This window comes from Rhipicephalus microplus, chromosome 2 (genome assembly GCF_043290135.1).
Source record: "Rhipicephalus microplus isolate Deutch F79 chromosome 2, USDA_Rmic, whole genome shotgun sequence".
NCBI classification, from domain to species: Eukaryota; Metazoa; Arthropoda; class Arachnida; order Ixodida; family Ixodidae; genus Rhipicephalus; species Rhipicephalus microplus.
In genome coordinates, this window is record NC_134701.1 from 157,918,893 (window position 1) to 157,942,038 (window position 23,146).

Genomic DNA, 23,146 nt, shown 5'->3' on the forward strand with positions numbered 1-23,146 from the left:
AATGGCAAAAGTGTGGCAGCGGTGGGATTCGAACTCACGCCCCCGAAGAGACTGGTGCCTAAAACCAGCGCCTTAGACCACTCGGCCACGCTACCGACAGTTTAACTAACGCATGCTCCGGTTAATCATAGCCTTTTTCAAGGAACGCATTTTGTAAAGGCAAAAGTGTGACAGTGGTGGGATTCGAACCCACGCCCCCGAGGAGACTGGTGCCTAAGACCAGCGCCTTAGACCACTCGGCCACGCCACCGACAATTTAACTAACGCATGCTCCGGTTAATCATAGCATTTTTCGAGGAACGCATTTTGTAAAGGTAACAGTGTTGCAGCGGTTGGATTCGAACCCATGCCCCCGAAGAGACTGGTGCCTAAAACCAGCGCCTTAGACCACTCGGCCACGCTACCGACAGTTTAACTAACGCATGCTCCGGTTGATCATAGCCTTTTTCAAAGAACGCATTTTGTAAAGGCAAAGGTGTGACAGTGGTTGGATACGAGCCCACGCTGCCGAAGGGACTGGTGCCTAAAACCAGCGCTTTGGACCACTCGGCCACGCTACCGACAGTTTAACTAACGCATGCTGCGGTTAATCATAGCCTTTTTCAAGGAACGCAATTTGTAAAGACAAACGTGTGGCAGCGGCGGGATTCGAGCCCACGCCCCCGAAGAGACTGGTGCCTAAAACCAGCGCCTTAGACCACTCGGCAACGCTACCGACAGTTTAACTAACGCATGCTCCGGTTAATCATAGCCTTTTTCAAGGAACGCATTTTGTAAAGGCAAAAGTGTGGCAGCGGTGTTATTCGAACCCACGCCCCCGAAGCCCCCGAAGAGACTGGTGCCTAAAACCAGCGCCTTAGACCACTCGGCCACGCTACCGACAGTTTAACTCACGCATGCTCCGGTTAATCATAGCCTTTTTCAAGGAACGCATTTTGTAAAGGCAAAAGTGTGGCAGCGGTGGGATTCGAACCCACCCCCCTGAAGAGACTGGTGCCTAAATCCAGCGCCTTAGACCACTTGGCCACGCTACCGACAGTTTAACTAACGCATGTTCTGGTTAATCATAGCCTTTTTCAAGGAACGCATTTTGTAAAGGCAAAAGTGTGACAGTGGTGGGATTCGAGCCCACGCCGCCGAAGGGACTGGTGCCTAAAACCAACGCCTTAGACCATTCGGCCACGCAACCGAAAGTTTAACTAACGCATGCTCCGGATAATCATAGCCTTTTCGAGGAACGCTTTTGTAAAGGCAAAAGTGTGGCAGCGGTTGGATTCGAACCCTTGCCCCCGAAGAGACTGGTGCCTAAAACAAGTGCCTTAGACCACTCGGCCACGCTACCGACAGTTTAACTAACGCATGCTCCGGTTAATCATAGCTTTTTTAGAGGAACGCATTTTGTAAAGGCAAAAGTGTGGCAGCGGTGGGATTCGAACCCACGCCCCCGAAGAGACTGGCGCCTAAAACCAGCGCCTTAGACCACTCGGCCACGCTACCGACAGTTTAGCTAACGCGTGCTCCGGTTAATCATAGCCTTTTTCAAGGAACGTATTTTAAAAGGCAAAAGTGTCACAGTGGTGGGATTCGAACCCACGCCCCCAAAGAGACTGGTGCCTAAAACCAGCGTCTTAGACGGCTCGGCCACGCTACCGCCAGTTTTGCGCATGCTCCGCTTAATCATAGCCTTTTTGAAGGAACGTTTTTTTAAGGAAAAATGTGGCAGTGGTAGGATTCGAACCCACGCCCCCGAAGAGACTGGTGCCTAAAGCCAGCGCCTTAGACCACTCGGCCACGCTACCGACAGTTCAACTAACACCTGATCCGGTTAATCGTAGCCTTTTTCAAGGAAAGCATTTTGTAAACGCAAAAGTGTCGCAGCGGTGGGATTCGAACCCTCGCCCCCGAAGAGACTGGTGCCTAAAACCAGCACCTTAGACCACTCGGCCACGCTACCGACAGTTTAACTAACGCATGCTCCGGTTAATCATAGCCTTTTTAGAGGAACGCATTTTGTAAAGGCAAAAGTGGGGCAGCGGTGGGATTCGAACCCACGCCCCCGAAGAAACTGGTGCCTAAAACCAGCGCCTTACACCACTCGGCCACGCTACCGACAGTTTAAGTAATGCACGCTCCAGTTAATCATAGCCTTTTTCAAGGAAAAGTGTGGCAGTGGTAGGATTCAAACCCACGCCCCCAAAGAGACTGGTGCCTAAAACCAGCGCCTTAGACCACTCGGCAACGCTACCGACAGTTTAACTAACGCGTGCTCCAGTTAATCATAGCCTTTTTCAAGGAACGAATTTTGTAAAGACAAAAGTGTGGCAGCGGTGGGATTCGAACCCACGCCCCCGAAGAGACTGGTGCCTAAAATCAGCGCCTTAGACAACTCGGCCACGCTACCGACAGTTTAACTAACGCATGCTCCGGTTAATCATAGCCTTTTTCAAGGAACGCAATTTGTAATGGCAAAAGTGTGGCAGCGGTGGGATTCGAACTCACGCCCCCGAAGAGACTGGTGCCTAAAACCAGCGCCTTAGACCACTCGGCCACGCTACCGACAGTTTAACTAACGCATGCTCCGGTTAATCATAGCCTTTTTCAAGGAACGCATTTTGTAAAGGCAAAAGTTTGACAGTGGTGGGATTCGAACCCACGCCCCCGAGGAGACTGGTGCCTAAGACCAGCGCCTTAGACCACTCGGCCACGCCACCGACAATTTAACTAACGCATGCTCCGGTTAATCACAGCATTTTTCGAGGAACGCATTTTGTAAAGGTAACAGTGTGGCAGCGGTTGGATTCGAACCCATGCCCCCGAAGAGACTGGTGCCTAAAACCAGCGCCTTAGACCACTCGGCCACGCTACCGACAGTTTAACTAACGCATGCTCCGGTTAATCATAGCCTTTTTCAAAGAACGCATTTTGTAAAGGCAAAGGTGTGACAGTGGTGGGATACGAGCCCACGCTGCCGAAGGGACTGGTGCCTAAACCAGCGCTTTGGACCACTCGGCCACGCTACCGACAGTTTAACTAACGCATGCTCCGGTTAATCATAGCCTTTTTCAAGGAACGCAATTTGTAAAGACAAACGTGTGGCAGCGGCGAATTCGAGCCCACGCCCCCGAAGAGACTGGTGCCTAAAACCAGCGCCTTAGACCACTCGGCAACGCTACCGACAGTTTAACTAACGCATGCTCCGGTTAATCGTAGCCTTTTTCAAGGAACGCATTTTGTAAAGGCAAAAGTGTGGCAGCGGTGGGATTCGAACCCACGCCCCCGAAGAGACTGGTGCCTAAAACCAGCGCCTTAGACCACTCGGCCACGCTACCGACAGTTTAACTCACGCATGCTCCGGTTAATCATAGCCTTTTTCAAGGAACGCATTTTGTAAAGGCAAAAGTGTGGCAGCGGTGGGATTCGAACCCACCCCCCTGAAGAGACTGGTGCCTAAATCCAGCGCCTTAGACCACTTGGCCACGCTACCGACAGTTTAACTAACGCATGTTCTGGTTAATCATAGCCCTTTTCAAGGAACGCATTTTGTAAAGGCAAAAGTGTGACAGTGGTGGGATTCGAGCCCATGCTGCCGAAGGGACTGGTGCCTAAAACCAACGCCTCAGACCATTCGGCCACGCAACCGAAAGTTTAACTAACGCATGCTCCGGATAATCATAGCCTTTTCGAGGAACGCTTTTGTAAAGGCAAAAGTGTGGCAGCGGTTGGATTCGAACCCTTGCCCCCGAAGAGACTGGTGCCTAAAACAAGTGCCTTAGACCACTCGGCCACGCTACCGACAGTTTAACTAACGCATGCTCCGGTTAATCATAGCTTTTTTAGAGGAACGCATTTTGTAAAGGCAAAAGTGTGGCAGCGGTGGGATTCGAACCCACGCCCCCGAAGAGACTGGCGCCTAAAACCAGCGCCTTAGACCACTCGGCCAAGCTACCGACAGTTTAGCTAACGCGTGCTCCGGTTAATCATAGCCTTTTTCAAGGAACGTATTTTAAAAGGAAAAGTGTGGCAGTGGTAGGATTCAAACCGACGCCCCCGAAGAGACTGGTGCCTAAAACCAGCGCCTTAGAACACTCGGCCACGCTACCGACAGTTTAACTAACGCGTGCTCCGGTTAATCATAGCCTTTTTCAAGGAACGCATTTTGTAAAGGTAAAAGTGTGGCAGCGGTGGGATTCGAACCCACGCCCCCTAGGAGACTGGTGCCTAAAACCAGCGCCTTGCACCACTCGGCCTCGCTAACGACAGTTTAACTAACGCATGCTCCGGTTAATCATAGCCTTTTTAGAGGAACGCATTTTGTAAAGGCAAAAGTGGGGCAGCGGTGGGATTCGAACCCACGCCCCCGAAGAAACTGGTGCCTAAAACCAGCGCCTTACACCACTCGGCCACGCTACCGACAGTTTAAGTAATGCACGCTCCAGTTAATCATAGCCTTTTTCAAGGAAAAGTGTGGCAGCGGTAGGATTCAAACCCACGCCCCCAAAGAGACTGGTGCCTAAAACCAGCGCCTTAGACCACTCGGCAACGCTACCGACAGTTTAACTAACGCGTGCTCCAGTTAATCATAGCCTTTTTCAAGGTACGAATTTTGTAAAGACAAAAGTGTGGCAGCGGTGGGATTCGAACCCACGCCCCCGAAGAGACTGGTGCCTAAAACCAGTGTCTTAGACCACTCGGCCACGCTGCCGACAGTTTAACTAACGCATTCTCCGGTTAATCATAGCCTTTTTCAAAGAACGCATTTTGCAAAGGCAAAAGTGTGACAACGGTGGGATTCGAGCCCACGCCACTGAAGAAGCTGGTGCCTAAAATCAGCGCCTTAGACCACTCGGCCACGCTACCGACAGTTTAACTAACGCATGCTCCGGTTAATCATAGCCTTTTTCAAGGAACGCATTTTGTAATGGCAAAACTGTGGCAGCGGTGGGATTCGAACTCACGCCCCCGAAGAGACTGGTGCCTAAAACCAGCGCCTTAGACCACTCGGCCACGCTACCGACAGTTTAACTAACGCATGCTCCGGTTAATCATAGCCTTTTTCAAGGAACGCATTTTGTAAAGGCAAAAGTGTGACAGTGGTGGGATTCGAACCCACGCCCCCGAAGAGACTGGTGCCTAAAACCAGCGCCTTAGACCACTCGGCCACGCCACCGACAATATAACTAACGCATGCTCCGGTTAATCATAGCATTTTTCGGGGAACGCATTTTGTAAAGGTAAAAGTGTGGCAGCGGTTGGATTCAAACCCATGCCCCCGAAGGGACTGGTGCCTAAAACCAGCGCCTTAGACCACTCGGCCACGCTACCGACAGTTTAACTAACGCATTCTCCGGTTAATCATAGCCTTTTTCAAAGAACGCATTTTGTAAAGGCAAAGGTGTGACAGTGGTGGGATACGAGCCCACGCCGCCGAAGGGACTGGTGCCTAAAACCAGCGCCTTGGACCACTCGGCCACGCTACCGACAGTTTAACTAACGCATGCTCCGGTTAATCATAGCCTTTTTCAAGGAACGCAATTTGTAAAGACAAACGTGTGGCAGCGGTGGGATTCGAGCCCACGCCCCCGAAGAGACTGGTGCCTAAAACCAGCGCCTTATACCACTCGGCCACGCTACCGACCGTTTAACTAACGCATGCTCCGGTTAATCATAGCCTTTTTCAAGGAACGCATTTTGTAAAGGCAAAAGTGTGGCAGCGGTGGGATTCGAACCCATGCCCCCGAAGAGACTGGTGCCTAAAACCAGCGCCTTAGACCACTCGGCCACGCTACCGACAGTTTAACTAACGCATGCTCCGGATAATCATAGCCTTTTTCGAGGAACGCTTTTGTAAAGGCAAAAGTGTGGCAGCGGTTGGATTCGAACCCATGCCCCCGAAGAGACTGGTGCCTAAAACAAGCGTCTTAGACGGCTCGGCCACGCCACCGACAGTTTTGCGCATGCTCCGCTTAATCATAGCCTTTTTCCAGGAACGCATTTGTAAAGGAAAAATGTGGCAGCGGTGGGATTCGAACCCACGCCCCCGAAGAGACTGGTGCCTAAAAAAAGCGTCTTAAACGGCTCGGCCATGCTACCGCCAGTTTTGCGCATGCTCCGCTTAATCATAGCCTTTTTGAAGGAACGTTTTTTTAAAGGAAAAATGTGGCAGCGGTGGGATTCGAACCCACGCCCCCGAAAAAACTGGTGCCTAAAACCAGCGCCTTAGACCACTCGGCCACGCTACCGACAGTTTAACTAACGCGTGATCCGGTTAATCATAGCCTTTTTCAAGGAACGCATTTTGTAAAGGCAAAAGTGTGCCAGCGGTGGGATTCGAACTCACGCCCCCGAAGAGACTGGTGCCTAAAAACAGCGCCTTAGACCACTCGGCCACGCTACCGACAGTTTAACTAACGCATGCTCCGGTTAATCATAGCCTTTTTAGAGAAACGCATTTTGTAAAGGCAAAAGTGTGGCAGCAGTGGGATTCGAACCCACGCCCCCGAAGAGACTGGTGCCTAAAACTAGCGCCTTAGACCACTCGGCCACGCTACCGACAGTTCAACTAACGCATGCTCCAGTTAATCATAGCCTTTTTCAAGGAAAAGTGTGGCAGCGGTAGGATTCAAACCCACGCCCCCAAAGAGACTGGCGCCTAAAACCAGCGCCTTAGACCACTCGGCCACGCTACCGACAGTTTAACTAACGCGTGCTCCACTTAATCATAGCCTTTTTCAAGGAACGCATTTTGTAAAGGCAAAAGTGTGGCAGCGGTGGGATTCGAACCCACGCCCCCGAAGAGACTGGTGCCTAAAACCAGCGCCTTAGACCACTCGGCCACGCTACCGACAGTTCAATTAACGCATGCTCCAGTTAATCATAGCCTTTTTCAAAGAACGCATTTTGTAAAGGCAAAAGTGTGACAGTGGTGGGATTCGAGCCCACGCCTCCGAAGAGACTGGTGCCTAAAACCAGCGCCTTAGACCACTCGGCCACGCTACCGACAGTTTAACTAACGCATGCTCCGGTTAATCACAGCCTTTTTCAAGGAACGTATTTTAAAAGGAAAAGTGTGGCAGTGGTAGGATTCAAACCGACGCCCCCGAAGAGACTGGTGCCTAAAACCAGCGCCTTAGAACACTCGCCCACGCTACCGACAGTTGAACTAACGCGTGCTCCGGTTAATCATAGCCTTTTTCAAGGAACGCATTTTGTAAAGGTAAAAGTGTGGCAGCGGTGGGATTTGAACCCACGCCCCCGAGGAGACTGGTGTCTAAAACCAGCGCCTTAGACCACTCGGCCACGCTAACGACAGTTTAACTAACGCATGCTCCGGTTAATCATAGCCTTTTTCAAGGAACGCATTTTGTAAAGGCAAAAGTGTGGCAGCGGTGGGATGCGAACCCACGCCCTAGAAGAGACTGTTGCCTGAAACCAGCGCCTTAGACCACTCGGGCACGCTACCGACAGTTTAACTAACGCAAGCTCCGGTTAATCATAGCCTTTTTCAAGGAACGGATTTTGTAAAGGCAAAAGTGTGGCAGCGGTGGGATTCGAACCCACGCCCCTGAAGAGACTGGTGCCTAAAACCAGCGACTTAGACCACTCGGCCACGCTACCGACAGTTTAACTAACGCATGCTCCTGGTAATCATAGCCTTTTTCAAGGAACGCATTTTGTAAAGGCAAAAGCGTGGCAGCGGTGGGATTCGAACCCACGCCCCCAAAGAGACTGGTGCCTAAAACCAGCGCCTTAGAACACTCGGCCACGCTACCAACAGTTTAACTAACGCATGCTCCGGTTAATCATAGCCTTTTTAGAGGAACGCATTTTGTATAGGCAAAAGTGGGGCAGCGGTGGGATTCGAACCCACGGCCCCGAAGAAACTGGTGCCTAAAACCAGCACCATACACCACTCGGCCACGCTACCGACAGTTTAAGTAACGCACGCTCCAGTTAATCATAGCCTTTTTCAAGGAAAAGTGTGGCAGCGGTCGGATTCAAACCCACGCCCCCAAAGAGACTGGTGCCTAAAACCATCGCCTTAGACCACTCGGCAACGCTACCGACAGTTTAACTAACGCGTGCTCCAGTTAATCTTAGCCTTTTTCAAGGAACGAATTTCGTAAAGGCAAAAGTGTGGCAGCGGTGAATTCGAACCCACGTCCCCGAAGAGACTGGTGCCTAAAACCAGCGCCTTAGACCACTCGGCCACGCTACCGACAGTTTAACTAACGCGTGCTCCCGTTAATCATATCCTTTTTCAAAGAACGCATTTTGTAAAAGCAAAGGTGTGGCAGCGGTGGGATTCGAACCCACGCCCCCGAAGAGACTGGTGCCTAAAACCAGCGCCTTAGACCACTCGGCCACGCTGCCGACAGTTTAACTAACGCATGCTCCGGTTAATCATAGCCTTTTTCAAAGAACGCATTTTGCAAAGGCAAAAGTGTGACAGTGCTGGGATTCGAGCCCACGCCACTGAAGATACTGGTGCCTAAAACCAGCGCCTTAGACCACTCGGCAGCGCTACCGACAGTTTACCTAACGCATGCTCCGCTTAATCATAGCCTTTTTCAAGGAACGTAGTTTTTAAAAGTAAAAGAGTGGCAGCGGTGGGATTCAAACCCACGCCCCCGAAGATACTGGTGCCTAAAACCAGCGCCTTAGACCACTCGGCCACGCTACCGACAGTTTAACTATCGCATGCTCCGGTTAATCATAGCCTTTTTCAAGGAACGCATTTTGTAAAGGCAAAAGTGTCACAGCGGTGGGATTCGAACCCACGCCCCCGAAGAGACTGGTGCCATAAACCAACGCTTTAGACCACTCGGCCACGCTACCGACAGTTTAACTAACGCATGCTCCGTTTAATCATAGCCTTTTTCAAGGAACGCATTTTGTAAAAGCAAAAGTGTGGCCGCTGTGGGATTCGAACCCACGCCCCCGAAGAGACTGGTGCGAAAAACCAGTGCCTTAGACCACTCAGCGACGCTACCGACAGTTTAACTAACGCATGCTCCGGTTAATCATAGCCTTTTTCAAAGAACGCATTTTGTAAAGGCAAAAGTGTGACAGTGGTGGGATTCGAGCCCACGCCGCCGAAAGGACTGGTGCCTAAAACCAGCGCCTTAGACCACTCGGCCACGCTACCGACAGTTTAACTAACGCATGCTCCGGTTAATCATAGCCTTTTTCGAGGAACGCATTTTGTAAAGTCAAAAGTGTGGCAGCGGTAGGATTCGAACCCACGCCCCCGAAGAGACTGGTGCCTAAAACCAGCGCCTTAGACCACTCGGCCACGCTACCGACAGTTTACCTAACGCATGCTCCGCTTAATCATGACCTTTTTCAAGGAACGTAGTTTTTAAAAGTAAAGGGGTGGCAGCGGTGGGATTCAAACCCACACCCCCGAAGATACTGGTGCCTAAATCCAGCGCCTTAGACGACTCGGCCACGCTACCGACAGTTCAACTAACGCATGCTCCGGTTAATCATAGCCTTTTTCAAGGAACGCAATTTGTAATGGCAAAAGTGTGGCAGCGGTGGGATTCGAACTCACGCCCCCGAAGAGACTGGTGCCTAAAACCAGCGCCTTAGACCACTCGGCCACGCTACCGACAGTTTAACTAACGCATGCTCCGGTTAATCATAGCCTTTTTCAAGGAACGCATTTTGTAAAGGCAAAAGTGTGACAGTGGTGGGATTCGAACCCACGCCCCCGAGGAGACTGGTGCCTAAGACCAGCGCCTTAGACCACTCGGCCACGCCACCGACAATTTAACTAACGCATGCTCCGGTTAATCATAGCATTTTTCGAGGAACGCATTTTGTAAAGGTAACAGTGTTGCAGCGGTTGGATTCGAACCCATGCCCCCGAAGAGACTGGTGCCTAAAACCAGCGCCTTAGACCACTCGGCCACGCTACCGACAGTTTAACTAACGCATGCTCCGGTTGATCATAGCCTTTTTCAAAGAACGCATTTTGTAAAGGCAAAGGTGTGACAGTGGTTGGATACGAGCCCACGCTGCCGAAGGGACTGGTGCCTAAAACCAGCGCTTTGGACCACTCGGCCACGCTACCGACAGTTTAACTAACGCATGCTGCGGTTAATCATAGCCTTTTTCAAGGAACGCAATTTGTAAAGACAAACGTGTGGCAGCGGCGGGATTCGAGCCCACGCCCCCGAAGAGACTGGTGCCTAAAACCAGCGCCTTAGACCACTCGGCAACGCTACCGACAGTTTAACTAACGCATGCTCCGGTTAATCATAGCCTTTTTCAAGGAACGCATTTTGTAAAGGCAAAAGTGTGGCAGCGGTGGGATTCGAACCCACGCCCCCGAAGCCCCCGAAGAGACTGGTGCCTAAAACCAGCGCCTTAGACCACTCGGCCACGCTACCGACAGTTTAACTCACGCATGCTCCGGTTAATCATAGCCTTTTTCAAGGAACGCATTTTGTAAAGGCAAAAGTGTGGCAGCGGTGGGATTCGAACCCACCCCCCTGAAGAGACTGGTGCCTAAATCCAGCGCCTTAGACCACTTGGCCACGCTACCGACAGTTTAACTAACGCATGTTCTGGTTAATCATAGCCTTTTTCAAGGAACGCATTTTGTAAAGGCAAAAGTGTGACAGTGGTGGGATTCGAGCCCACGCCGCCGAAGGGACTGGTGCCTAAAACCAACGCCTTAGACCATTCGGCCACGCAACCGAAAGTTTAACTAACGCATGCTCCGGATAATCATAGCCTTTTCGAGGAACGCTTTTGTAAAGGCAAAAGTGTGGCAGCGGTTGGATTCGAACCCTTGCCCCCGAAGAGACTGGTGCCTAAAACAAGTGCCTTAGACCACTCGGCCACGCTACCGACAGTTTAACTAACGCATGCTCCGGTTAATCATAGCTTTTTTAGAGGAACACATTTTGTAAAGGCAAAAGTGTGGCAGCGGTGGGATTCGAACCCACGCCCCCGAAGAGACTGGCGCCTAAAACCAGCGCCTTAGACCACTCGGCCACGCTACCGACAGTTTAGCTAACGCGTGCTCCGGTTAATCATAGCCTTTTTCAAGGAACGTATTTTAAAAGGAAAAGTGTGGCAGTGGTAGGATTCAAACCGACGCCCCCGAAGAGACTGGTGCCTAAAACCAGCGCCTTAGAACACTCGGCCACGCTACCGACAGTTTAACTAACGCGTGCTCCGGTTAATCATAGCCTTTTTCAAGGAACGCATTTTGTAAAGGTAAAAGTGTGGCAGCGGTGGGATTCGAACCCACGCACCCTAGGAGACTGGTGCCTAAAACCAGCGCCTTAGACCACTCGGCCTCGCTAACGACAGTTTAACTAACGCATGCTCCGGTTAATCATAGCCTTTTTAGAGGAACGCATTTTGTAAAGGCAAAAGTGGGGCAGCGGTGGGATTCGAACCCACGCCCGCGAAGAAACTGGTGCCTAAAACCAGCGCCTTACACCACTCGGCCACGCTACCGACAGTTTAAGTAATGCACGCTCCAGTTAATCATAGCCTTTTTCAAGGAAAAGTGTGGCAGCGGTAGGATTCAAACCCACGCCCCCAAAGAGACTGGTGCCTAAAACCAGCGCCTTAGACCACTCGGCAACGCTACCGACAGTTTAACTAACGCGTGCTCCAGTTAATCATAGCCTTTTTCAAGGTACGAATTTTGTAAAGACAAAAGTGTGGCAGCGGTGGGATTCGAACCCACGCCTCCGAAGAGACTGGTGCCTAAAACCAGTGTCTTAGACCACTCGGCCACGCTGCCGACAGTTTAACTAACGCAATCTCCGGTTAATCATGGCCTTTTTCAAAGAACGCATTTTGCAAAGGCAAAAGTGTGACAGCGGTGGGATTCGAGCCCACGCCACTGAAGAAGCTGGTGCCTAAAATCAGCGCCTTAGACCACTCGGCCACGCTACCGACAGTTTAACTAACGCATGCTCCGGTTAATCATAGCCTTTTTCAAGGAACGCATTTTGTAATGGCAAAACTGTGGCAGCGGTGGGATTCGAACTCACGCCCCCGAAGAGACTGGTGCCTAAAACCAGCGCCTTAGACCACTCGGCCACGCTACCGACAGTTTAACTAACGCATGCTCCGGTTAGTCATAGCCTTTTTCAAGGAACGCATTTTGTAAAGGCAAAAGTGTGACAGTGGTGGGATTCGAACCCACGCCCCCGAAGAGACTGGTGCCTAAAACCAGCGCCTTAGACCACTCGGCCACGCTACCGACCGTTTAACTAACGCATGCTCCGGTTAATCATAGCCTTTTTCAAGGAACGCATTTTGTAAAGGCAAAAGTGTGGCAGCGGTGGGATTCGAACCCACGCCCCCGAAGAGACTGGTGCCTAAAACCAGCGCCTTAGACCACTCGGCCACGCTACCGACAGTTTAACTCACGCATGCTCCGGTTAATCATAGCCTTTTTCAAGGAACGTAGTTTTTAAAAGTAAAAGAGTGGCAGCGGTGGGATTCAAACCCACGCCCCCGAAGATACTGGTGCCTAAAACCAGCGCCTTAGACCACTCGGCCACGCTACCGACAGTTTAACTATCGCATGCTCCGGTTAATCATAGCCTTTTTCAAGGAACGCATTTCGTAAAGGCAAAAGTGTCACAGCGGTGGGATTCGAACCCACGCCCCCGAAGAGACTGGTGCCTAAAACCAGCGCCTTAGACCACTCTGCCACGCTACCGACAGTTGAACTAACGCATGCTCCGGTTATTTATAGCATTTTTCAAGGAACGAATTTTGTAAAGGCAAAAGTGTGACAGTGGTGGGATTCGAACCCACGCCCCCGAAGAGACTGGTGCCATAAACCAACGCCTTAGACCACTCGGCCACGCTACCGACAGTTTAACTAACGCATGCTCCGGTTAATCATAGCCTTTTTCAAGGAACGCATTTTGTAAAAGCAAAAGTGTGGCCGCTGTGGGATTCGAACCCACGCCCCCGAAGAGACTGGTGTGAAAAACCAGTGCCTTAGACCACTCAGCGACGCTACCGACAGTTTAACTAACGCATGCTCCGGTTAATCATAGCCTTTTTCAAAGAACGCATTTTGTTAAGGCAAAAGTGTGACAGTGGTGGGATTCGAGCCCACGCCGCCGAAAGGACTGGTGCCTAAAACCAGCGCCTTAGACCACTCGGCCACGCTACCGACAGTTTAACTAACGCATGCTACGGTTAATCATAGCCTTTTTCAAGGAACGCATTTTGTAAAGGCAAAGTGTGACCGTGGTGGAATTCGAACCCACGCCCCTGAAGAGACTGGTGCCTTAAACCAGCACCTTAGACCACTCGGCCACGCCACAGACAGTTTAACTAACGCATGCTCCGGTTAATCATAGCCTTTTTCGAGGAACGCATTTTGTAAAGGCAAAAGTGTGGCAGCGGTAGGATTCGAACCCACGCCCCCGAAGAGACTGGTGCCTAAAACCAGCGCCTTAGACCACTCGGCCACGCTAACGACAGTTTACCTAACGCATGCTCCGCTTAATCATAGCCTTTTTCAAGGAACGTAGTTTTTAAAAGTAAAGGAGTGGCAGCGGTGGGATTCAAACCCACACCCCCGAAGATACTGGTGCCTAAATCCAGCGCCTTAGACCACTCGGCCACGCTACCGACAGTTTAACTATCGCATGCTCTGGTTAATCATAGCCTTTTTCAAGGAACGCATTTTGTAAAGGCAAAAGTGTCCCAGTGGTGGGATTCGAACCCACGCCCCCAAAGAGACTGGTGCCTAAAACCAGCGTCTTAGACGACTCGGCCACGCTACCGCCAGTTTTGCGCATGCTCCGCTTAATCATAGCCTTTTTGAAGGAACGTTTTTTTAAGGAAAAATTTGGCAGCGGTAGGATCCGAACCCACGCCCCCGAAGAGACTGGTGCCTAAAGCCAGCGCCTTAGACCACTCGGCCACGCTACCGACAGTTCAACTAACGCCTGATCCGGTTAATCGTAGCCTTTTTCAAGGAAAGCATTTTGTAAACGCAAAAGTGTGGCAGCGGTGGGATTCGAACCCTCGCCCCCGAAGAGACTGGTGCCTAAAACCAGCGCCTTAGACCACTCGGCCACGCTACCGACAGTTTAACTAACGCATGCTCCGGTTAATCATAGCCTTTTTAGAGGAACGCATTTTGTAAAGGCAAAAGTGGGGCAGCGGAGGGATTCGAACCCACGCCCCCGAAGAAACTGGTGCCTAAAACCAGCGCCTTACACCACTCGGCCACGCTACCGACAGTTTAAGTAACGCACGCTCCAGTTAATCATAGCCTTTTTCAAGGAAAAGTGTGGCAGTGGTAGGATTCAAACCCACGCCCCCAAAGAGACTGGTGCCTAAAACCAGCGCCTTAGACCACTCGGCAACGCTACCGAAAGTTTAACTAACGCGTGCTCCAATTATTCATAGCCTTTTTCAAGGAACGAATTTTGTAAAGACAAAAGTGTGGCAGCAGTGGGATTCGAACCCACGCCCCCGAAGAGTCTGGTGCCTAAAATCAGCGCCTTAGACAACTCGGCCACGCTACCGACAGTTTAACTAACGCATGCTCCGGTTAATCATAGCCTTTTTCAAGGAACGCAATTTGTAATGGCAAAAGTGTGGCAGCGGTGGGATTCGAACTCACGCCCCCGAAGAGACTGGTGCCTAAAACCAGCGCCTTAGACCACTCGGCCACGCTACCGACAGTTTAACTAACGCATGCTCCGGTTAATCATAGCCTTTTTCAAGGAACGCATTTTGTAAAGGCAAAAGTGTGACAGTGGTGGGATTCGAACCCACGCCCCCGAGGAGACTGGTGCCTAAGACCAGCGCCTTAGACCACTCGGCCACGCCACCGACAATTTAACTAACGCATGCTCCGGTTAATCATAGCATTTTTCAAGGAACGCATTTTGTAAAGGTAACAGTGTGGCAGCGGTTGGATTGGAACCCATGCCCCCGAAGAGACTGGTGCCTAAAACCAGCGCCTTAGACCACTCGGCCACGCTACCGACAGTTTAACTAACGCATGCTCCGGTTAAACATAGCCTTTTTCAAAGAACGCATTTTGTAAAGGCAAAGGTGTGACAGTGGTGGGATACGAGCCCACGCTGCCGAAGGGACTGGTGCCTAAAACCAGCGCTTTGGACCACTCGGCCACGCTACCGACAGTTTAACTAACGCATGCTCCGGTTAATCATAGCCTTTTTCAAGGAACGCAATTTGTAAAGACAAATGTGTGGCAGCGGCGGGATTCGAGCCCACGCCCCCGAAGAGACTGGTGCCTAAAACCAGCGCCTTAGACCACTCGGCAACGCTACCGACAGTTTAACTAACGCATGCTCCGGTTAATCATAGCCTTTTTCAAGGAACGCATTTTGTAAAGGCAAAAGTGTGGCAGCGGTGGGATTCGAACCCACGCCCCCGAAGAGACTGGTGCCTAAAACCAGCGCCTTAGACCACTCGGCCACGCTACCGACAGTTTAACTCACGCATGCTCCGGTTAATCATAGCCTTTTTCAAGGAACGCATTTTGTAAAGGCAAAAGTGTGGCAGCGGTGGGATTCGAACCCACCCCCCTGAAGAGACTGGTGCCTAAATCCAGCGCCTTAGACCACTTGGCCACGCTACCGACAGTTTAACTAACGCATGTTCTGGTTAATCATAGCCTTTTTCAAGGAACGCATTTTGTAAAGGCAAAAGTGTGACAGTGGTGGGATTCGAGCCCACGCCGCCAAAGGGACTGGTGCCTAAAACCAACGCCTTAGACCATTCGGCCACGCAACCGAAAGTTTAACTAACGCATGCTCCGGATAATCATAGCCTTTTCGAGGAACGCTTTTGTAAAGGCAAAAGTGTGGCAGCGGTTGGATTCGAACCCATGCCCCCGAAGAGACTGGTGCCTAAAACAAGTGCCTTAGACCACTCGGCCACGCTACCGACAGTTTAACTAACGCATGCTCGGGTAATCATAGCTTTTTTAGAGGAACGCATTTTGTAAAGGCAAAAGTGTGGCAGCGGTGGGATTCGAACCCACGCCCCCGAAGAGACTGGCGCCTAAAACCAGCGCCTTAGACTACTCGGCCACGCTACCGACAGTTTAGCTAACGCGTGCTCCGGTTAATCTTAGCCTTTTTCAAGGAACGTATTTTAAAAGGAAAAGTGTGGCAGTGGTAGGATTCAAACCGACGCCCCCGAAGAGACTGGTGCCTAAAACCAGCGCCTTAGAACACTCGGCCACGCTACCGACAGTTTAACTAACGCGTGCTCCGGTTAATCATAGCCTTTTTCAAGGAACGCATTTTGTAAAGGTAAAAGTGTGGCAGCGGTGGGATTCGAACCCACACCCCCTAGGAGACTGGTGCCTAAAACCAGCGCCTTAGACCACTCGGCCTCGCTAACGACAGTTTACCTAACGCATGCTCCGGTTAATCATAGCCTTTTTAGAGGAACGCATTTTGTAAAGGCAAAAGTGGGGCAGCGGTGGGATTCGAACCCACGCCCCCGAAGAAACTGGTGCCTAAAACCAGCGCCTTACACCACTCGGCCACGCTACCGACAGTTTAAGTAATGCACGCTCCAGTTAATCATAGCCTTTTTCAAGGAAAAGTGTGGCAGCGGTAGGATTCAAACCCACGCCCCCAAAGAGCCTGGTGCCTAAAACCAGCGCCTTAGACCACTCGGCAACGCTACCGACAGTTTAACTAACGCGTGCTCCAGTTAATCATAGCCTTTTTCAAGGTACGAATTTTGAAAAGACAGAAGTGTGGCAGCGGTGGGATTCGAACCCACGCCCCCGAAGAGACTGGTGCCTAAAACCAGTGTCTTAGACCACTCGGCCACGCTGCCGACAGTTTAACTAACGCATTCTCCGGTTAATCATAGCCTTTTTCAAAGAACGCATTTTGCAAAGGCAAAAGTGTGACAGCGGTGGGATTCGAGCCCACGCCACTGAAGAAGCTGGTGCCTAAAATCAGCGCCTTAGACCACTCGGTCACGCTACCGACAGTTTAACTAACGCATGCTCCGGTTAATCATAGCCTTTTTCAAGGAACGCATTTTGTAATGGCAAAACTGTGGCAGCGGTGGGATTCGAACTCACGCCCCCGAAGAGACTGGTGCCTAAAACCAGCGCCTTAGACCACTCGGCCACGCTACCGACAGTTTAACTAACGCATGCTCCGGTTAATCATAGCCTTTTTCAAGGAACGCATTTTGTAAAGGCAAAAGTGTGACAGTGGTGGGATTCGAACCCACGCCCCCGAAGAAACTGGTGCCTAAAACCAGCGCCTTAGACCACTCGGCCACGCCACCGATAATTTAACTAACGCATGCTCCGGTTAATCATAGCATTTTTCGGGGAACGCATTTTGTAAAGGTAAAAGTGTGGCAGCGGTTGGATTCGAACCCATGCCCCCGAAGAGACTGGTGCCTAAAACCAGCGCCTTAGACCACTCGGCCACGCTACCGACAGTTTAACTAACGCATTCTCCGGTTAATCATAGCCTTTTTCAAAGAACGCATTTTGTAAAGGCAAAGGTGTGACAGTGGTGGGATACGAGCCCACGCCGCCGAAGGGACTGGTGCCTAAAACCAGCGCCTTGGACCACTCGGCCACGCTACCGACAGTTTAACTAACGCATGCTCCGGTTAATCATAGCCTTTTTCAAGGAACGCAATTTGTAAAGACAAACGTGTGGCAGCGGTGGGATTCGAGCCCACGCCCCCGAAGAGACTGGTGCCTAAAACCAGCGCCTTAGACCACTCGGCCACGCTACCGACCGTTTAACAAACGCATGCTCCGGTTAATCATAGCCTTTTTCAAGGAACGCATTTTGTAAAGGCAAAAGTGTGGCAGCGGTGGGATTCGAACCCATGCCCCCGAAGAGACTGGTGCCTAAAACCAGCGCCTTAGACCACTCGGCCACGCTACCAACAGTTTAACTCACGCATGCTCCGGTTAATCATAGCCTTTTTCAAGGAACGCATTTTGTAAAGGCAAAAGTGTGGCAGCGGTGGGATTCGAACCCACGCCCCTGAAGAGACTGGTGCCTAAATCCAGCGCCTTAGACCACTTGGCCACGCTACCGACAGTTTAACTAACGCATGCTCTGGTTAATCATAGCCTTTTTCAAGGAACGCATTTTGTAAAGGCAAAAGTGTGACAGTGGTGGGATTGGAGCCCACGCCGCCGAAGGGACTGGTGCCTAAAACCAACGCCTTAGACCATTCGGCCACGCCACCGACAGTTTAACAAATGCATGCTCCGGATAATCATAGCCTTTTCCGAGGAACGCTTTTGTAAAGGCAAAAGTGTGGCAGCAGTCTGATTCGAACCCATGCCCCCGAAGAGACTGGTGCCTAAAACAAGCGTCTTAGACGGCTCGGCCACGCCACCGACAGTTTTGCGCATGCTCCGCTTAATCATAGCCTTTTTCCAGGAAGGCATTTTGTAAAGGAAAATCGTGGCAGCGGTGGGATTCGAACCCACGCCCCCGAAGAGACTGGTGCCTAAAAAAGCGTCTTAAACGGCTCGGCCATGCTACCGCCAGTTTTGCGCATGCTCCGCTTAATCATAGCCTTTTTGAAGGAACGTTTTTTTAAAGGAAAAATGTGGCAGCGGTGGGATTCGAACCCACGCCCCCGAAAAAACTGGTGCCTAAAACCAGTGCCTTAGACCACTCGGCCACGCTACCGACAGTTTAACTAACGCGTGATCCGGTTAATCATAGCCTTTTTCAAGGAACGCATTTTGTAAAGGCAAAAGTATGCCAGCGGTGGGATTCGAACTCACTCCCCCGAAGAGACTGGTGCCTAAAACCAGCGCCTTAGACCACTCGGCCACGCTACCGACAGTTTAACTAACGCATGCTCCGGTTAATCATAGCCTTTTTAGAGAAACGCATTTTGTAAAGGCAAAAGTGTGGCAGCGGTGGGATTCGAACCCACGCCCCCGAAGAGACTGGTGCCTAAAACCAGCGCCTTAGACCACTCGGCCACGCTACCGACAGTTCAACTAACGCATGCTCCAGTTAATCATAGCCTTTTTCAAGGAAAAGTGTGGCAGCGGTAGGATTCAAACCCACGCCCCCAAAGAGACTGGCGCCTAAAACCAGCGCCTTAAACCACTCGGCCACGCTACCGACAGTTTAACTAACGCGTGCTCCACTTAATCATAGCCTTTTTCAAGGAACGCATTTTGTAAAGGCAAAAGTGTGGCAGCGGTGGGATTCGAACCCACGCCCCCGAAGAGACTGGTGTCTAAAACCAGCGCCTTAGACCACTCGGCCACGCTACCGACAGTTTAGTTAACGCATGCTCCAGTTAATCATAGCCTTTTTCAAAGAACGCATTTTGTAAAGGCAAAAGTGTGACAGTGGTGGGATTCGAGCCCACGCCTCCGAAGAGACTGGTGCCCAAAACCAGCGCCTTAGAACACTCGGCCACGCTACCGACAGTTGAACTAACGCGTGCTCCGGTTAATCATAGCCTTTTTCAAGGAACGCATTTTGTAAAGGTAAAAGTGTGGCAGCGGTGGGATTTGAACCCACGCCCCCGAGGAGACTGGTGTCTAAAACCAGCGCCTTAGACCACTCGGCCACGCTAACGACAGTTTAACTAACGCATGCTCCGGTTAATTATAGCCTTTTTCAAGGAACGCATTTTGTAAAGGCAAAAGTGTGGCAGCGGTGGGATGCGAACCCACGCCCTAGAAGAGACTGTTGCCTGAAACCAGCGCCTTAGACCACTCGGGCACGCTACCGACAGTTTAACTAACGCAAGCTCCGGTTAATCATAGCCTTTTTCAAGGAACGGATTTTGTAAAGGCAAAAGTGTGGCAGCGGTGGGATTCCAACCCACGCCCCCGAAGAGACTGGTGCCTAAAACCAGTCACTTAGACCACTCGGCCACGCTACCGACAGTTTAACTAACGCATGCTCCTGGTAATCATAGCCTTTTTCAAGGAACGCATTTTGTAAAGGCAAAAGCGTGGCAGCGGTGGGATTCGAACCCACGCCCCCAAAGAGACTGGTGACTAAAACCAGCGCCTTAGAACACTCGGCCACGCTACCGACAGTTTAACTAACGCATGCTCCGGTTAATCATAGCCTTTTTAGAGGAACGCATTTTGTAAATGCAAAAGTGGGGCAGCGGTGGGATTCGAACCCACGGCCCCGAAGAAACTGGTGCCTAAAACCAGCACCATACACCACTCGGCCACACTACCGACAGTTTAAGTAACGCACGCTCCAGTTAATCATAGCCTTTTTCAAGGAAAAGTGTGGCAGCGGTCGGATTCAAACCCACGCCCCCAAAGAGACTGGTGCCTAAAACCATCGCCTTAGACCACTCGGCAACGCTACCGACAGTTTAACTAACGCGTGCTCCAGTTAATCATAGCCTTTTTCAAGGAACGAATTTCGTAAAAGCAAAAGTGTGGCAGCGGTGGGATTCGAACCCACGCCCCCGAAGAGACTGGTGCCTAAAACCAGCGCCTTAGACCACTCGGCCACGCTGCCGACAGTTTAACTAACGCATGCTCCGGTTAATCATAGCCTTTTTCAAAGAACGCATTTTGCAAAGGCAAAAGTGTGACAGTGCTGGGATTCGAGCCCACGCCACTGAAGGGGCTGGTGGATAAAACCAGCGCCTTAGACCACTCGGCAGCGCTACCGACAGTTTACCTAACGCATGCTCCGCTTAATCATAGCCTTTTTCAAGGAACGTAGTTTTTAAAAGTAAAAGAGTGGCACCGGTGGGATTTAAACCCACACCCCCGAAGATACTGGTGCCTAAAACCAGCGCCTTAGACCACTCGGCCACGCTACCGACAGTTTAACTATCGCATGCTCCGGTTAATCATAGCCTTTTTCAAGGAACGCATTTTGTAAAGGCAAAAGTGTCACAGCGGTGGGATTCGAACCCACGCCCCCGAAGAGACTGGTGCCTAAAACCAGCGCCTTAGACCACTCTGCCACGCTACCGACAGTTTAAGTAATGCACGCTCCAGTTAATCATAGCCTTTTTCAAGGAAAAGTGTGGCAGCGGTAGGATTCAAACCCACGCCCCCAAAGAGCCTGGTGCCTAAAACCAGCGCCTTAGACCACTCGGCAACGCTACCGACAGTTTAACTAACGCGTGCTCCAGTTAATCATAGCCTTTTTCAAGGTACGAATTTTGAAAAGACAGAAGTGTGGCAGCGGTGGGATTCGAACCCACGCCCCCGAAGAGACTGGTGCCTAAAACCAGTGTCTTAGACCACTCGGCCACGCTGCCGACAGTTTAACTAACGCATTCTCCGGTTAATCATAGCCTTTTTCAAAGAACGCATTTTGCAAAGGCAAAAGTGTGACAGCGGTGGGATTCGAGCCCACGCCACTGAAGAAGCTGGTGCCTAAAATCAGCGCCTTAGACCACTCGGTCACGCTACCGACAGTTTAACTAACGCATGCTCCGGTTAATCATAGCCTTTTTCAAGGAACGCATTTTGTAATGGCAAAACTGTGGCAGCGGTGGGATTCGAACTCACGCCCCCGAAGAGACTGGTGCCTAAAACCAGCGCCTTAGACCACTCGGCCACGCTACCGACAGTTTAACTAACGCATGCTCCGGTTAATCATAGCCTTTTTCAAGGAACGCATTTTGTAAAGGCAAAAGTGTGACAGTGGTGGGATTCGAACCCACGCCCCCGAAGAAACTGGTGCCTAAAACCAGCGCCTTAGACCACTCGGCCACGCCACCGATAATTTAACTAACGCATGCTCCGGTTAATCATAGCATTTTTCGGGGAACGCATTTTGTAAAGGTAAAAGTGTGGCAGCGGTTGGATTCGAACCCATGCCCCCGAAGAGACTGGTGCCTAAAACCAGCGCCTTAGACCACTCGGCCACGCTACCGACAGTTTAACTAACGCATTCTCCGGTTAATCATAGCCTTTTTCAAAGAACGCATTTTGTAAAGGCAAAGGTGTGACAGTGGTGGGATACGAGCCCACGCCGCCGAAGGGACTGGTGCCTAAAACCAGCGCCTTGGACCACTCGGCCACGCTACCGACAGTTTAACTAACGCATGCTCCGGTTAATCATAGCCTTTTTCAAGGAACGCAATTTGTAAAGACAAACGTGTGGCAGCGGTGGGATTCGAGCCCACGCCCCCGAAGAGACTGGTGCCTAAAACCAGCGCCTTAGACCACTCGGCCACGCTACCGACCGTTTAACAAACGCATGCTCCGGTTAATCATAGCCTTTTTCAAGGAACGCATTTTGTAAAGGCAAAAGTGTGGCAGCGGTGGGATTCGAACCCATGCCCCCGAAGAGACTGGTGCCTAAAACCAGCGCCTTAGACCACTCGGCCACGCTACTGACAGTTTAACTCACGCATGCTCCGGTTAATCATAGCCTTTTTCAAGGAACGCATTTTGTAAAGGCAAAAGTGTGGCAGCGGTGGGATTCGAACCCACGCCCCTGAAGAGACTGGTGCCTAAATCCAGCGCCTTAGACCACTTGGCCACGCTACCGACAGTTTAACTAACGCATGCTCTGGTTAATCATAGCCTTTTTCAAGGAACGCATTTTGTAAAGGCAAAAGTGTGACAGTGGTGGGATTGGAGCCCACGCCGCCGAAGGGACTGGTGCCTAAAACCAACGCCTTAGACCATTCGGCCACGCCACCGACAGTTTAACAAATGCATGCTCCGGATAATCATAGCCTTTTCCGAGGAACGCTTTTGTAAAGGCAAAAGTGTGGCAGCAGTCTGATTCGAACCCATGCCCCCGAAGAGACTGGTGCCTAAAACAAGCGTCTTAGACGGCTCGGCCACGCCACCGACAGTTTTGCGCATGCTCCGCTTAATCATAGCCTTTTTCCAGGAAGGCATTTTGTAAAGGAAAATCGTGGCAGCGGTGGGATTCGAACCCACGCCCCCGAAGAGACTGGTGCCTAAAAAAGCGTCTTAAACGGCTCGGCCATGCTACCGCCAGTTTTGCGCATGCTCCGCTTAATCATAGCCTTTTTGAAGGAACGTTTTTTTAAAGGAAAAATGTGGCAGCGGTGGGATTCGAACCCACGCCCCCGAAAAAACTGGTGCCTAAAACCAGTGCCTTAGACCACTCGGCCACGCTACCGACAGTTTAACTAACGCGTGATCCGGTTAATCATAGCC

The 23,146-nt window shown here is 51.1% G+C and overlaps 86 non-coding genes across 86 annotated transcripts; all 86 read right to left on the reverse strand.

Moving 5' to 3' along the window:
* Positions 1 to 13: 13 nt before the first annotated feature.
* On the reverse strand, positions 14 to 95 carry TRNAL-UAG (transfer RNA leucine (anticodon UAG)). Its single transcript has one exon. It is a non-coding gene; the product is annotated as a tRNA-Leu (tRNA).
* Positions 96 to 168: 73 nt separating this feature from the next.
* On the reverse strand, positions 169 to 250 carry TRNAL-UAG (transfer RNA leucine (anticodon UAG)). Its single transcript has one exon. It is a non-coding gene; the product is annotated as a tRNA-Leu (tRNA).
* Positions 251 to 633: 383 nt separating this feature from the next.
* On the reverse strand, positions 634 to 715 carry TRNAL-UAG (transfer RNA leucine (anticodon UAG)). Its single transcript has one exon. It is a non-coding gene; the product is annotated as a tRNA-Leu (tRNA).
* Positions 716 to 952: 237 nt separating this feature from the next.
* Positions 953 to 1,034, reverse strand: TRNAL-UAG (transfer RNA leucine (anticodon UAG)). The gene is given in 2 exon segments: positions 953 to 987; positions 997 to 1,034. It is a non-coding gene; the product is annotated as a tRNA-Leu (tRNA).
* A 381-nt stretch (positions 1,035 to 1,415) lies between these two features.
* On the reverse strand, positions 1,416 to 1,497 carry TRNAL-UAG (transfer RNA leucine (anticodon UAG)). The gene has a single exon. It is a non-coding gene; the product is annotated as a tRNA-Leu (tRNA).
* A 530-nt stretch (positions 1,498 to 2,027) lies between these two features.
* Positions 2,028 to 2,109, reverse strand: TRNAL-UAG (transfer RNA leucine (anticodon UAG)). Its single transcript has one exon. It is a non-coding gene; the product is annotated as a tRNA-Leu (tRNA).
* Positions 2,110 to 2,319: 210 nt separating this feature from the next.
* TRNAL-UAG (transfer RNA leucine (anticodon UAG)) lies at positions 2,320 to 2,401 on the reverse strand. Its single transcript has one exon. It is a non-coding gene; the product is annotated as a tRNA-Leu (tRNA).
* A 73-nt stretch (positions 2,402 to 2,474) lies between these two features.
* Positions 2,475 to 2,556, reverse strand: TRNAL-UAG (transfer RNA leucine (anticodon UAG)). The gene has a single exon. It is a non-coding gene; the product is annotated as a tRNA-Leu (tRNA).
* A 73-nt stretch (positions 2,557 to 2,629) lies between these two features.
* TRNAL-UAG (transfer RNA leucine (anticodon UAG)) lies at positions 2,630 to 2,711 on the reverse strand. The gene has a single exon. It is a non-coding gene; the product is annotated as a tRNA-Leu (tRNA).
* Positions 2,712 to 2,784: 73 nt separating this feature from the next.
* Positions 2,785 to 2,866, reverse strand: TRNAL-UAG (transfer RNA leucine (anticodon UAG)). The gene has a single exon. It is a non-coding gene; the product is annotated as a tRNA-Leu (tRNA).
* A 381-nt stretch (positions 2,867 to 3,247) lies between these two features.
* Positions 3,248 to 3,329, reverse strand: TRNAL-UAG (transfer RNA leucine (anticodon UAG)). The gene has a single exon. It is a non-coding gene; the product is annotated as a tRNA-Leu (tRNA).
* A 73-nt stretch (positions 3,330 to 3,402) lies between these two features.
* On the reverse strand, positions 3,403 to 3,484 carry TRNAL-UAG (transfer RNA leucine (anticodon UAG)). The gene is given in 2 exon segments: positions 3,403 to 3,437; positions 3,447 to 3,484. It is a non-coding gene; the product is annotated as a tRNA-Leu (tRNA).
* A 381-nt stretch (positions 3,485 to 3,865) lies between these two features.
* TRNAL-UAG (transfer RNA leucine (anticodon UAG)) lies at positions 3,866 to 3,947 on the reverse strand. The gene has a single exon. It is a non-coding gene; the product is annotated as a tRNA-Leu (tRNA).
* Positions 3,948 to 4,173: 226 nt separating this feature from the next.
* TRNAL-UAG (transfer RNA leucine (anticodon UAG)) lies at positions 4,174 to 4,255 on the reverse strand. The gene has a single exon. It is a non-coding gene; the product is annotated as a tRNA-Leu (tRNA).
* A 73-nt stretch (positions 4,256 to 4,328) lies between these two features.
* On the reverse strand, positions 4,329 to 4,410 carry TRNAL-UAG (transfer RNA leucine (anticodon UAG)). Its single transcript has one exon. It is a non-coding gene; the product is annotated as a tRNA-Leu (tRNA).
* Positions 4,411 to 4,465: 55 nt separating this feature from the next.
* Positions 4,466 to 4,547, reverse strand: TRNAL-UAG (transfer RNA leucine (anticodon UAG)). The gene has a single exon. It is a non-coding gene; the product is annotated as a tRNA-Leu (tRNA).
* Positions 4,548 to 4,620: 73 nt separating this feature from the next.
* Positions 4,621 to 4,702, reverse strand: TRNAL-UAG (transfer RNA leucine (anticodon UAG)). The gene has a single exon. It is a non-coding gene; the product is annotated as a tRNA-Leu (tRNA).
* Positions 4,703 to 4,930: 228 nt separating this feature from the next.
* On the reverse strand, positions 4,931 to 5,012 carry TRNAL-UAG (transfer RNA leucine (anticodon UAG)). The gene has a single exon. It is a non-coding gene; the product is annotated as a tRNA-Leu (tRNA).
* Positions 5,013 to 5,085: 73 nt separating this feature from the next.
* On the reverse strand, positions 5,086 to 5,167 carry TRNAL-UAG (transfer RNA leucine (anticodon UAG)). The gene has a single exon. It is a non-coding gene; the product is annotated as a tRNA-Leu (tRNA).
* Positions 5,168 to 5,550: 383 nt separating this feature from the next.
* Positions 5,551 to 5,632, reverse strand: TRNAL-UAG (transfer RNA leucine (anticodon UAG)). The gene has a single exon. It is a non-coding gene; the product is annotated as a tRNA-Leu (tRNA).
* Positions 5,633 to 5,705: 73 nt separating this feature from the next.
* Positions 5,706 to 5,787, reverse strand: TRNAL-UAG (transfer RNA leucine (anticodon UAG)). The gene has a single exon. It is a non-coding gene; the product is annotated as a tRNA-Leu (tRNA).
* A 370-nt stretch (positions 5,788 to 6,157) lies between these two features.
* On the reverse strand, positions 6,158 to 6,239 carry TRNAL-UAG (transfer RNA leucine (anticodon UAG)). The gene has a single exon. It is a non-coding gene; the product is annotated as a tRNA-Leu (tRNA).
* A 228-nt stretch (positions 6,240 to 6,467) lies between these two features.
* On the reverse strand, positions 6,468 to 6,549 carry TRNAL-UAG (transfer RNA leucine (anticodon UAG)). Its single transcript has one exon. It is a non-coding gene; the product is annotated as a tRNA-Leu (tRNA).
* A 55-nt stretch (positions 6,550 to 6,604) lies between these two features.
* Positions 6,605 to 6,686, reverse strand: TRNAL-UAG (transfer RNA leucine (anticodon UAG)). The gene has a single exon. It is a non-coding gene; the product is annotated as a tRNA-Leu (tRNA).
* Positions 6,687 to 6,759: 73 nt separating this feature from the next.
* On the reverse strand, positions 6,760 to 6,841 carry TRNAL-UAG (transfer RNA leucine (anticodon UAG)). Its single transcript has one exon. It is a non-coding gene; the product is annotated as a tRNA-Leu (tRNA).
* A 73-nt stretch (positions 6,842 to 6,914) lies between these two features.
* Positions 6,915 to 6,996, reverse strand: TRNAL-UAG (transfer RNA leucine (anticodon UAG)). Its single transcript has one exon. It is a non-coding gene; the product is annotated as a tRNA-Leu (tRNA).
* A 226-nt stretch (positions 6,997 to 7,222) lies between these two features.
* Positions 7,223 to 7,304, reverse strand: TRNAL-UAG (transfer RNA leucine (anticodon UAG)). The gene has a single exon. It is a non-coding gene; the product is annotated as a tRNA-Leu (tRNA).
* A 228-nt stretch (positions 7,305 to 7,532) lies between these two features.
* TRNAL-UAG (transfer RNA leucine (anticodon UAG)) lies at positions 7,533 to 7,614 on the reverse strand. Its single transcript has one exon. It is a non-coding gene; the product is annotated as a tRNA-Leu (tRNA).
* Positions 7,615 to 7,687: 73 nt separating this feature from the next.
* TRNAL-UAG (transfer RNA leucine (anticodon UAG)) lies at positions 7,688 to 7,769 on the reverse strand. The gene has a single exon. It is a non-coding gene; the product is annotated as a tRNA-Leu (tRNA).
* Positions 7,770 to 7,842: 73 nt separating this feature from the next.
* Positions 7,843 to 7,924, reverse strand: TRNAL-UAG (transfer RNA leucine (anticodon UAG)). Its single transcript has one exon. It is a non-coding gene; the product is annotated as a tRNA-Leu (tRNA).
* Positions 7,925 to 8,288: 364 nt separating this feature from the next.
* On the reverse strand, positions 8,289 to 8,370 carry TRNAL-UAG (transfer RNA leucine (anticodon UAG)). The gene has a single exon. It is a non-coding gene; the product is annotated as a tRNA-Leu (tRNA).
* A 228-nt stretch (positions 8,371 to 8,598) lies between these two features.
* On the reverse strand, positions 8,599 to 8,680 carry TRNAL-UAG (transfer RNA leucine (anticodon UAG)). The gene has a single exon. It is a non-coding gene; the product is annotated as a tRNA-Leu (tRNA).
* A 538-nt stretch (positions 8,681 to 9,218) lies between these two features.
* TRNAL-UAG (transfer RNA leucine (anticodon UAG)) lies at positions 9,219 to 9,300 on the reverse strand. The gene has a single exon. It is a non-coding gene; the product is annotated as a tRNA-Leu (tRNA).
* A 228-nt stretch (positions 9,301 to 9,528) lies between these two features.
* On the reverse strand, positions 9,529 to 9,610 carry TRNAL-UAG (transfer RNA leucine (anticodon UAG)). Its single transcript has one exon. It is a non-coding gene; the product is annotated as a tRNA-Leu (tRNA).
* A 73-nt stretch (positions 9,611 to 9,683) lies between these two features.
* Positions 9,684 to 9,765, reverse strand: TRNAL-UAG (transfer RNA leucine (anticodon UAG)). The gene has a single exon. It is a non-coding gene; the product is annotated as a tRNA-Leu (tRNA).
* Positions 9,766 to 10,148: 383 nt separating this feature from the next.
* TRNAL-UAG (transfer RNA leucine (anticodon UAG)) lies at positions 10,149 to 10,230 on the reverse strand. The gene has a single exon. It is a non-coding gene; the product is annotated as a tRNA-Leu (tRNA).
* Positions 10,231 to 10,303: 73 nt separating this feature from the next.
* Positions 10,304 to 10,394, reverse strand: TRNAL-UAG (transfer RNA leucine (anticodon UAG)). Its single transcript has one exon. It is a non-coding gene; the product is annotated as a tRNA-Leu (tRNA).
* A 73-nt stretch (positions 10,395 to 10,467) lies between these two features.
* TRNAL-UAG (transfer RNA leucine (anticodon UAG)) lies at positions 10,468 to 10,549 on the reverse strand. The gene is given in 2 exon segments: positions 10,468 to 10,502; positions 10,512 to 10,549. It is a non-coding gene; the product is annotated as a tRNA-Leu (tRNA).
* Positions 10,550 to 10,930: 381 nt separating this feature from the next.
* Positions 10,931 to 11,012, reverse strand: TRNAL-UAG (transfer RNA leucine (anticodon UAG)). Its single transcript has one exon. It is a non-coding gene; the product is annotated as a tRNA-Leu (tRNA).
* A 381-nt stretch (positions 11,013 to 11,393) lies between these two features.
* Positions 11,394 to 11,475, reverse strand: TRNAL-UAG (transfer RNA leucine (anticodon UAG)). The gene has a single exon. It is a non-coding gene; the product is annotated as a tRNA-Leu (tRNA).
* Positions 11,476 to 11,530: 55 nt separating this feature from the next.
* Positions 11,531 to 11,612, reverse strand: TRNAL-UAG (transfer RNA leucine (anticodon UAG)). The gene has a single exon. It is a non-coding gene; the product is annotated as a tRNA-Leu (tRNA).
* Positions 11,613 to 11,685: 73 nt separating this feature from the next.
* TRNAL-UAG (transfer RNA leucine (anticodon UAG)) lies at positions 11,686 to 11,767 on the reverse strand. Its single transcript has one exon. It is a non-coding gene; the product is annotated as a tRNA-Leu (tRNA).
* A 228-nt stretch (positions 11,768 to 11,995) lies between these two features.
* TRNAL-UAG (transfer RNA leucine (anticodon UAG)) lies at positions 11,996 to 12,077 on the reverse strand. The gene has a single exon. It is a non-coding gene; the product is annotated as a tRNA-Leu (tRNA).
* Positions 12,078 to 12,150: 73 nt separating this feature from the next.
* Positions 12,151 to 12,232, reverse strand: TRNAL-UAG (transfer RNA leucine (anticodon UAG)). Its single transcript has one exon. It is a non-coding gene; the product is annotated as a tRNA-Leu (tRNA).
* Positions 12,233 to 12,305: 73 nt separating this feature from the next.
* On the reverse strand, positions 12,306 to 12,387 carry TRNAL-UAG (transfer RNA leucine (anticodon UAG)). Its single transcript has one exon. It is a non-coding gene; the product is annotated as a tRNA-Leu (tRNA).
* Positions 12,388 to 12,460: 73 nt separating this feature from the next.
* On the reverse strand, positions 12,461 to 12,542 carry TRNAL-UAG (transfer RNA leucine (anticodon UAG)). Its single transcript has one exon. It is a non-coding gene; the product is annotated as a tRNA-Leu (tRNA).
* Positions 12,543 to 12,613: 71 nt separating this feature from the next.
* On the reverse strand, positions 12,614 to 12,697 carry TRNAL-UAG (transfer RNA leucine (anticodon UAG)). The gene has a single exon. It is a non-coding gene; the product is annotated as a tRNA-Leu (tRNA).
* A 73-nt stretch (positions 12,698 to 12,770) lies between these two features.
* TRNAH-AUG (transfer RNA histidin (anticodon AUG)) lies at positions 12,771 to 12,852 on the reverse strand. The gene has a single exon. It is a non-coding gene; the product is annotated as a tRNA-His (tRNA).
* A 537-nt stretch (positions 12,853 to 13,389) lies between these two features.
* On the reverse strand, positions 13,390 to 13,471 carry TRNAL-UAG (transfer RNA leucine (anticodon UAG)). The gene has a single exon. It is a non-coding gene; the product is annotated as a tRNA-Leu (tRNA).
* A 73-nt stretch (positions 13,472 to 13,544) lies between these two features.
* TRNAL-UAG (transfer RNA leucine (anticodon UAG)) lies at positions 13,545 to 13,626 on the reverse strand. Its single transcript is given in 2 exon segments — positions 13,545 to 13,579; positions 13,589 to 13,626. It is a non-coding gene; the product is annotated as a tRNA-Leu (tRNA).
* Positions 13,627 to 14,002: 376 nt separating this feature from the next.
* On the reverse strand, positions 14,003 to 14,084 carry TRNAL-UAG (transfer RNA leucine (anticodon UAG)). Its single transcript has one exon. It is a non-coding gene; the product is annotated as a tRNA-Leu (tRNA).
* Positions 14,085 to 14,157: 73 nt separating this feature from the next.
* On the reverse strand, positions 14,158 to 14,239 carry TRNAL-UAG (transfer RNA leucine (anticodon UAG)). Its single transcript has one exon. It is a non-coding gene; the product is annotated as a tRNA-Leu (tRNA).
* A 210-nt stretch (positions 14,240 to 14,449) lies between these two features.
* Positions 14,450 to 14,531, reverse strand: TRNAL-UAG (transfer RNA leucine (anticodon UAG)). Its single transcript has one exon. It is a non-coding gene; the product is annotated as a tRNA-Leu (tRNA).
* A 73-nt stretch (positions 14,532 to 14,604) lies between these two features.
* Positions 14,605 to 14,686, reverse strand: TRNAL-UAG (transfer RNA leucine (anticodon UAG)). The gene has a single exon. It is a non-coding gene; the product is annotated as a tRNA-Leu (tRNA).
* Positions 14,687 to 14,759: 73 nt separating this feature from the next.
* On the reverse strand, positions 14,760 to 14,841 carry TRNAL-UAG (transfer RNA leucine (anticodon UAG)). The gene has a single exon. It is a non-coding gene; the product is annotated as a tRNA-Leu (tRNA).
* Positions 14,842 to 15,224: 383 nt separating this feature from the next.
* TRNAL-UAG (transfer RNA leucine (anticodon UAG)) lies at positions 15,225 to 15,306 on the reverse strand. The gene has a single exon. It is a non-coding gene; the product is annotated as a tRNA-Leu (tRNA).
* Positions 15,307 to 15,379: 73 nt separating this feature from the next.
* Positions 15,380 to 15,461, reverse strand: TRNAL-UAG (transfer RNA leucine (anticodon UAG)). The gene has a single exon. It is a non-coding gene; the product is annotated as a tRNA-Leu (tRNA).
* Positions 15,462 to 15,534: 73 nt separating this feature from the next.
* Positions 15,535 to 15,616, reverse strand: TRNAL-UAG (transfer RNA leucine (anticodon UAG)). The gene is given in 2 exon segments: positions 15,535 to 15,569; positions 15,579 to 15,616. It is a non-coding gene; the product is annotated as a tRNA-Leu (tRNA).
* Positions 15,617 to 15,996: 380 nt separating this feature from the next.
* Positions 15,997 to 16,078, reverse strand: TRNAL-UAG (transfer RNA leucine (anticodon UAG)). Its single transcript has one exon. It is a non-coding gene; the product is annotated as a tRNA-Leu (tRNA).
* A 226-nt stretch (positions 16,079 to 16,304) lies between these two features.
* TRNAL-UAG (transfer RNA leucine (anticodon UAG)) lies at positions 16,305 to 16,386 on the reverse strand. Its single transcript has one exon. It is a non-coding gene; the product is annotated as a tRNA-Leu (tRNA).
* Positions 16,387 to 16,459: 73 nt separating this feature from the next.
* On the reverse strand, positions 16,460 to 16,541 carry TRNAL-UAG (transfer RNA leucine (anticodon UAG)). The gene has a single exon. It is a non-coding gene; the product is annotated as a tRNA-Leu (tRNA).
* Positions 16,542 to 16,596: 55 nt separating this feature from the next.
* On the reverse strand, positions 16,597 to 16,678 carry TRNAL-UAG (transfer RNA leucine (anticodon UAG)). Its single transcript has one exon. It is a non-coding gene; the product is annotated as a tRNA-Leu (tRNA).
* Positions 16,679 to 16,751: 73 nt separating this feature from the next.
* Positions 16,752 to 16,833, reverse strand: TRNAL-UAG (transfer RNA leucine (anticodon UAG)). Its single transcript has one exon. It is a non-coding gene; the product is annotated as a tRNA-Leu (tRNA).
* Positions 16,834 to 17,061: 228 nt separating this feature from the next.
* TRNAL-UAG (transfer RNA leucine (anticodon UAG)) lies at positions 17,062 to 17,143 on the reverse strand. Its single transcript has one exon. It is a non-coding gene; the product is annotated as a tRNA-Leu (tRNA).
* Positions 17,144 to 17,216: 73 nt separating this feature from the next.
* TRNAL-UAG (transfer RNA leucine (anticodon UAG)) lies at positions 17,217 to 17,298 on the reverse strand. The gene has a single exon. It is a non-coding gene; the product is annotated as a tRNA-Leu (tRNA).
* Positions 17,299 to 17,371: 73 nt separating this feature from the next.
* On the reverse strand, positions 17,372 to 17,453 carry TRNAL-UAG (transfer RNA leucine (anticodon UAG)). The gene has a single exon. It is a non-coding gene; the product is annotated as a tRNA-Leu (tRNA).
* Positions 17,454 to 17,681: 228 nt separating this feature from the next.
* Positions 17,682 to 17,763, reverse strand: TRNAL-UAG (transfer RNA leucine (anticodon UAG)). Its single transcript has one exon. It is a non-coding gene; the product is annotated as a tRNA-Leu (tRNA).
* Positions 17,764 to 17,836: 73 nt separating this feature from the next.
* Positions 17,837 to 17,918, reverse strand: TRNAL-UAG (transfer RNA leucine (anticodon UAG)). The gene has a single exon. It is a non-coding gene; the product is annotated as a tRNA-Leu (tRNA).
* A 73-nt stretch (positions 17,919 to 17,991) lies between these two features.
* On the reverse strand, positions 17,992 to 18,073 carry TRNAL-UAG (transfer RNA leucine (anticodon UAG)). Its single transcript is given in 2 exon segments — positions 17,992 to 18,026; positions 18,036 to 18,073. It is a non-coding gene; the product is annotated as a tRNA-Leu (tRNA).
* Positions 18,074 to 18,598: 525 nt separating this feature from the next.
* Positions 18,599 to 18,680, reverse strand: TRNAL-UAG (transfer RNA leucine (anticodon UAG)). Its single transcript has one exon. It is a non-coding gene; the product is annotated as a tRNA-Leu (tRNA).
* Positions 18,681 to 18,908: 228 nt separating this feature from the next.
* On the reverse strand, positions 18,909 to 18,990 carry TRNAL-UAG (transfer RNA leucine (anticodon UAG)). The gene has a single exon. It is a non-coding gene; the product is annotated as a tRNA-Leu (tRNA).
* Positions 18,991 to 19,045: 55 nt separating this feature from the next.
* Positions 19,046 to 19,127, reverse strand: TRNAL-UAG (transfer RNA leucine (anticodon UAG)). The gene has a single exon. It is a non-coding gene; the product is annotated as a tRNA-Leu (tRNA).
* Positions 19,128 to 19,200: 73 nt separating this feature from the next.
* Positions 19,201 to 19,282, reverse strand: TRNAL-UAG (transfer RNA leucine (anticodon UAG)). The gene has a single exon. It is a non-coding gene; the product is annotated as a tRNA-Leu (tRNA).
* Positions 19,283 to 19,510: 228 nt separating this feature from the next.
* On the reverse strand, positions 19,511 to 19,592 carry TRNAL-UAG (transfer RNA leucine (anticodon UAG)). The gene has a single exon. It is a non-coding gene; the product is annotated as a tRNA-Leu (tRNA).
* A 538-nt stretch (positions 19,593 to 20,130) lies between these two features.
* On the reverse strand, positions 20,131 to 20,212 carry TRNAL-UAG (transfer RNA leucine (anticodon UAG)). Its single transcript has one exon. It is a non-coding gene; the product is annotated as a tRNA-Leu (tRNA).
* A 210-nt stretch (positions 20,213 to 20,422) lies between these two features.
* TRNAL-UAG (transfer RNA leucine (anticodon UAG)) lies at positions 20,423 to 20,504 on the reverse strand. Its single transcript has one exon. It is a non-coding gene; the product is annotated as a tRNA-Leu (tRNA).
* A 381-nt stretch (positions 20,505 to 20,885) lies between these two features.
* On the reverse strand, positions 20,886 to 20,969 carry TRNAL-UAG (transfer RNA leucine (anticodon UAG)). Its single transcript has one exon. It is a non-coding gene; the product is annotated as a tRNA-Leu (tRNA).
* Positions 20,970 to 21,024: 55 nt separating this feature from the next.
* Positions 21,025 to 21,106, reverse strand: TRNAL-UAG (transfer RNA leucine (anticodon UAG)). Its single transcript has one exon. It is a non-coding gene; the product is annotated as a tRNA-Leu (tRNA).
* Positions 21,107 to 21,179: 73 nt separating this feature from the next.
* TRNAL-UAG (transfer RNA leucine (anticodon UAG)) lies at positions 21,180 to 21,261 on the reverse strand. The gene has a single exon. It is a non-coding gene; the product is annotated as a tRNA-Leu (tRNA).
* A 228-nt stretch (positions 21,262 to 21,489) lies between these two features.
* On the reverse strand, positions 21,490 to 21,571 carry TRNAL-UAG (transfer RNA leucine (anticodon UAG)). The gene has a single exon. It is a non-coding gene; the product is annotated as a tRNA-Leu (tRNA).
* Positions 21,572 to 21,644: 73 nt separating this feature from the next.
* TRNAL-UAG (transfer RNA leucine (anticodon UAG)) lies at positions 21,645 to 21,726 on the reverse strand. The gene has a single exon. It is a non-coding gene; the product is annotated as a tRNA-Leu (tRNA).
* Positions 21,727 to 21,799: 73 nt separating this feature from the next.
* TRNAL-UAG (transfer RNA leucine (anticodon UAG)) lies at positions 21,800 to 21,881 on the reverse strand. The gene has a single exon. It is a non-coding gene; the product is annotated as a tRNA-Leu (tRNA).
* Positions 21,882 to 22,109: 228 nt separating this feature from the next.
* TRNAL-UAG (transfer RNA leucine (anticodon UAG)) lies at positions 22,110 to 22,191 on the reverse strand. The gene has a single exon. It is a non-coding gene; the product is annotated as a tRNA-Leu (tRNA).
* Positions 22,192 to 22,264: 73 nt separating this feature from the next.
* Positions 22,265 to 22,346, reverse strand: TRNAL-UAG (transfer RNA leucine (anticodon UAG)). Its single transcript has one exon. It is a non-coding gene; the product is annotated as a tRNA-Leu (tRNA).
* A 73-nt stretch (positions 22,347 to 22,419) lies between these two features.
* TRNAL-UAG (transfer RNA leucine (anticodon UAG)) lies at positions 22,420 to 22,501 on the reverse strand. Its single transcript is given in 2 exon segments — positions 22,420 to 22,454; positions 22,464 to 22,501. It is a non-coding gene; the product is annotated as a tRNA-Leu (tRNA).
* A 525-nt stretch (positions 22,502 to 23,026) lies between these two features.
* On the reverse strand, positions 23,027 to 23,108 carry TRNAL-UAG (transfer RNA leucine (anticodon UAG)). The gene has a single exon. It is a non-coding gene; the product is annotated as a tRNA-Leu (tRNA).
* Between the last annotated feature and the right edge of the window lie 38 nt (positions 23,109 to 23,146).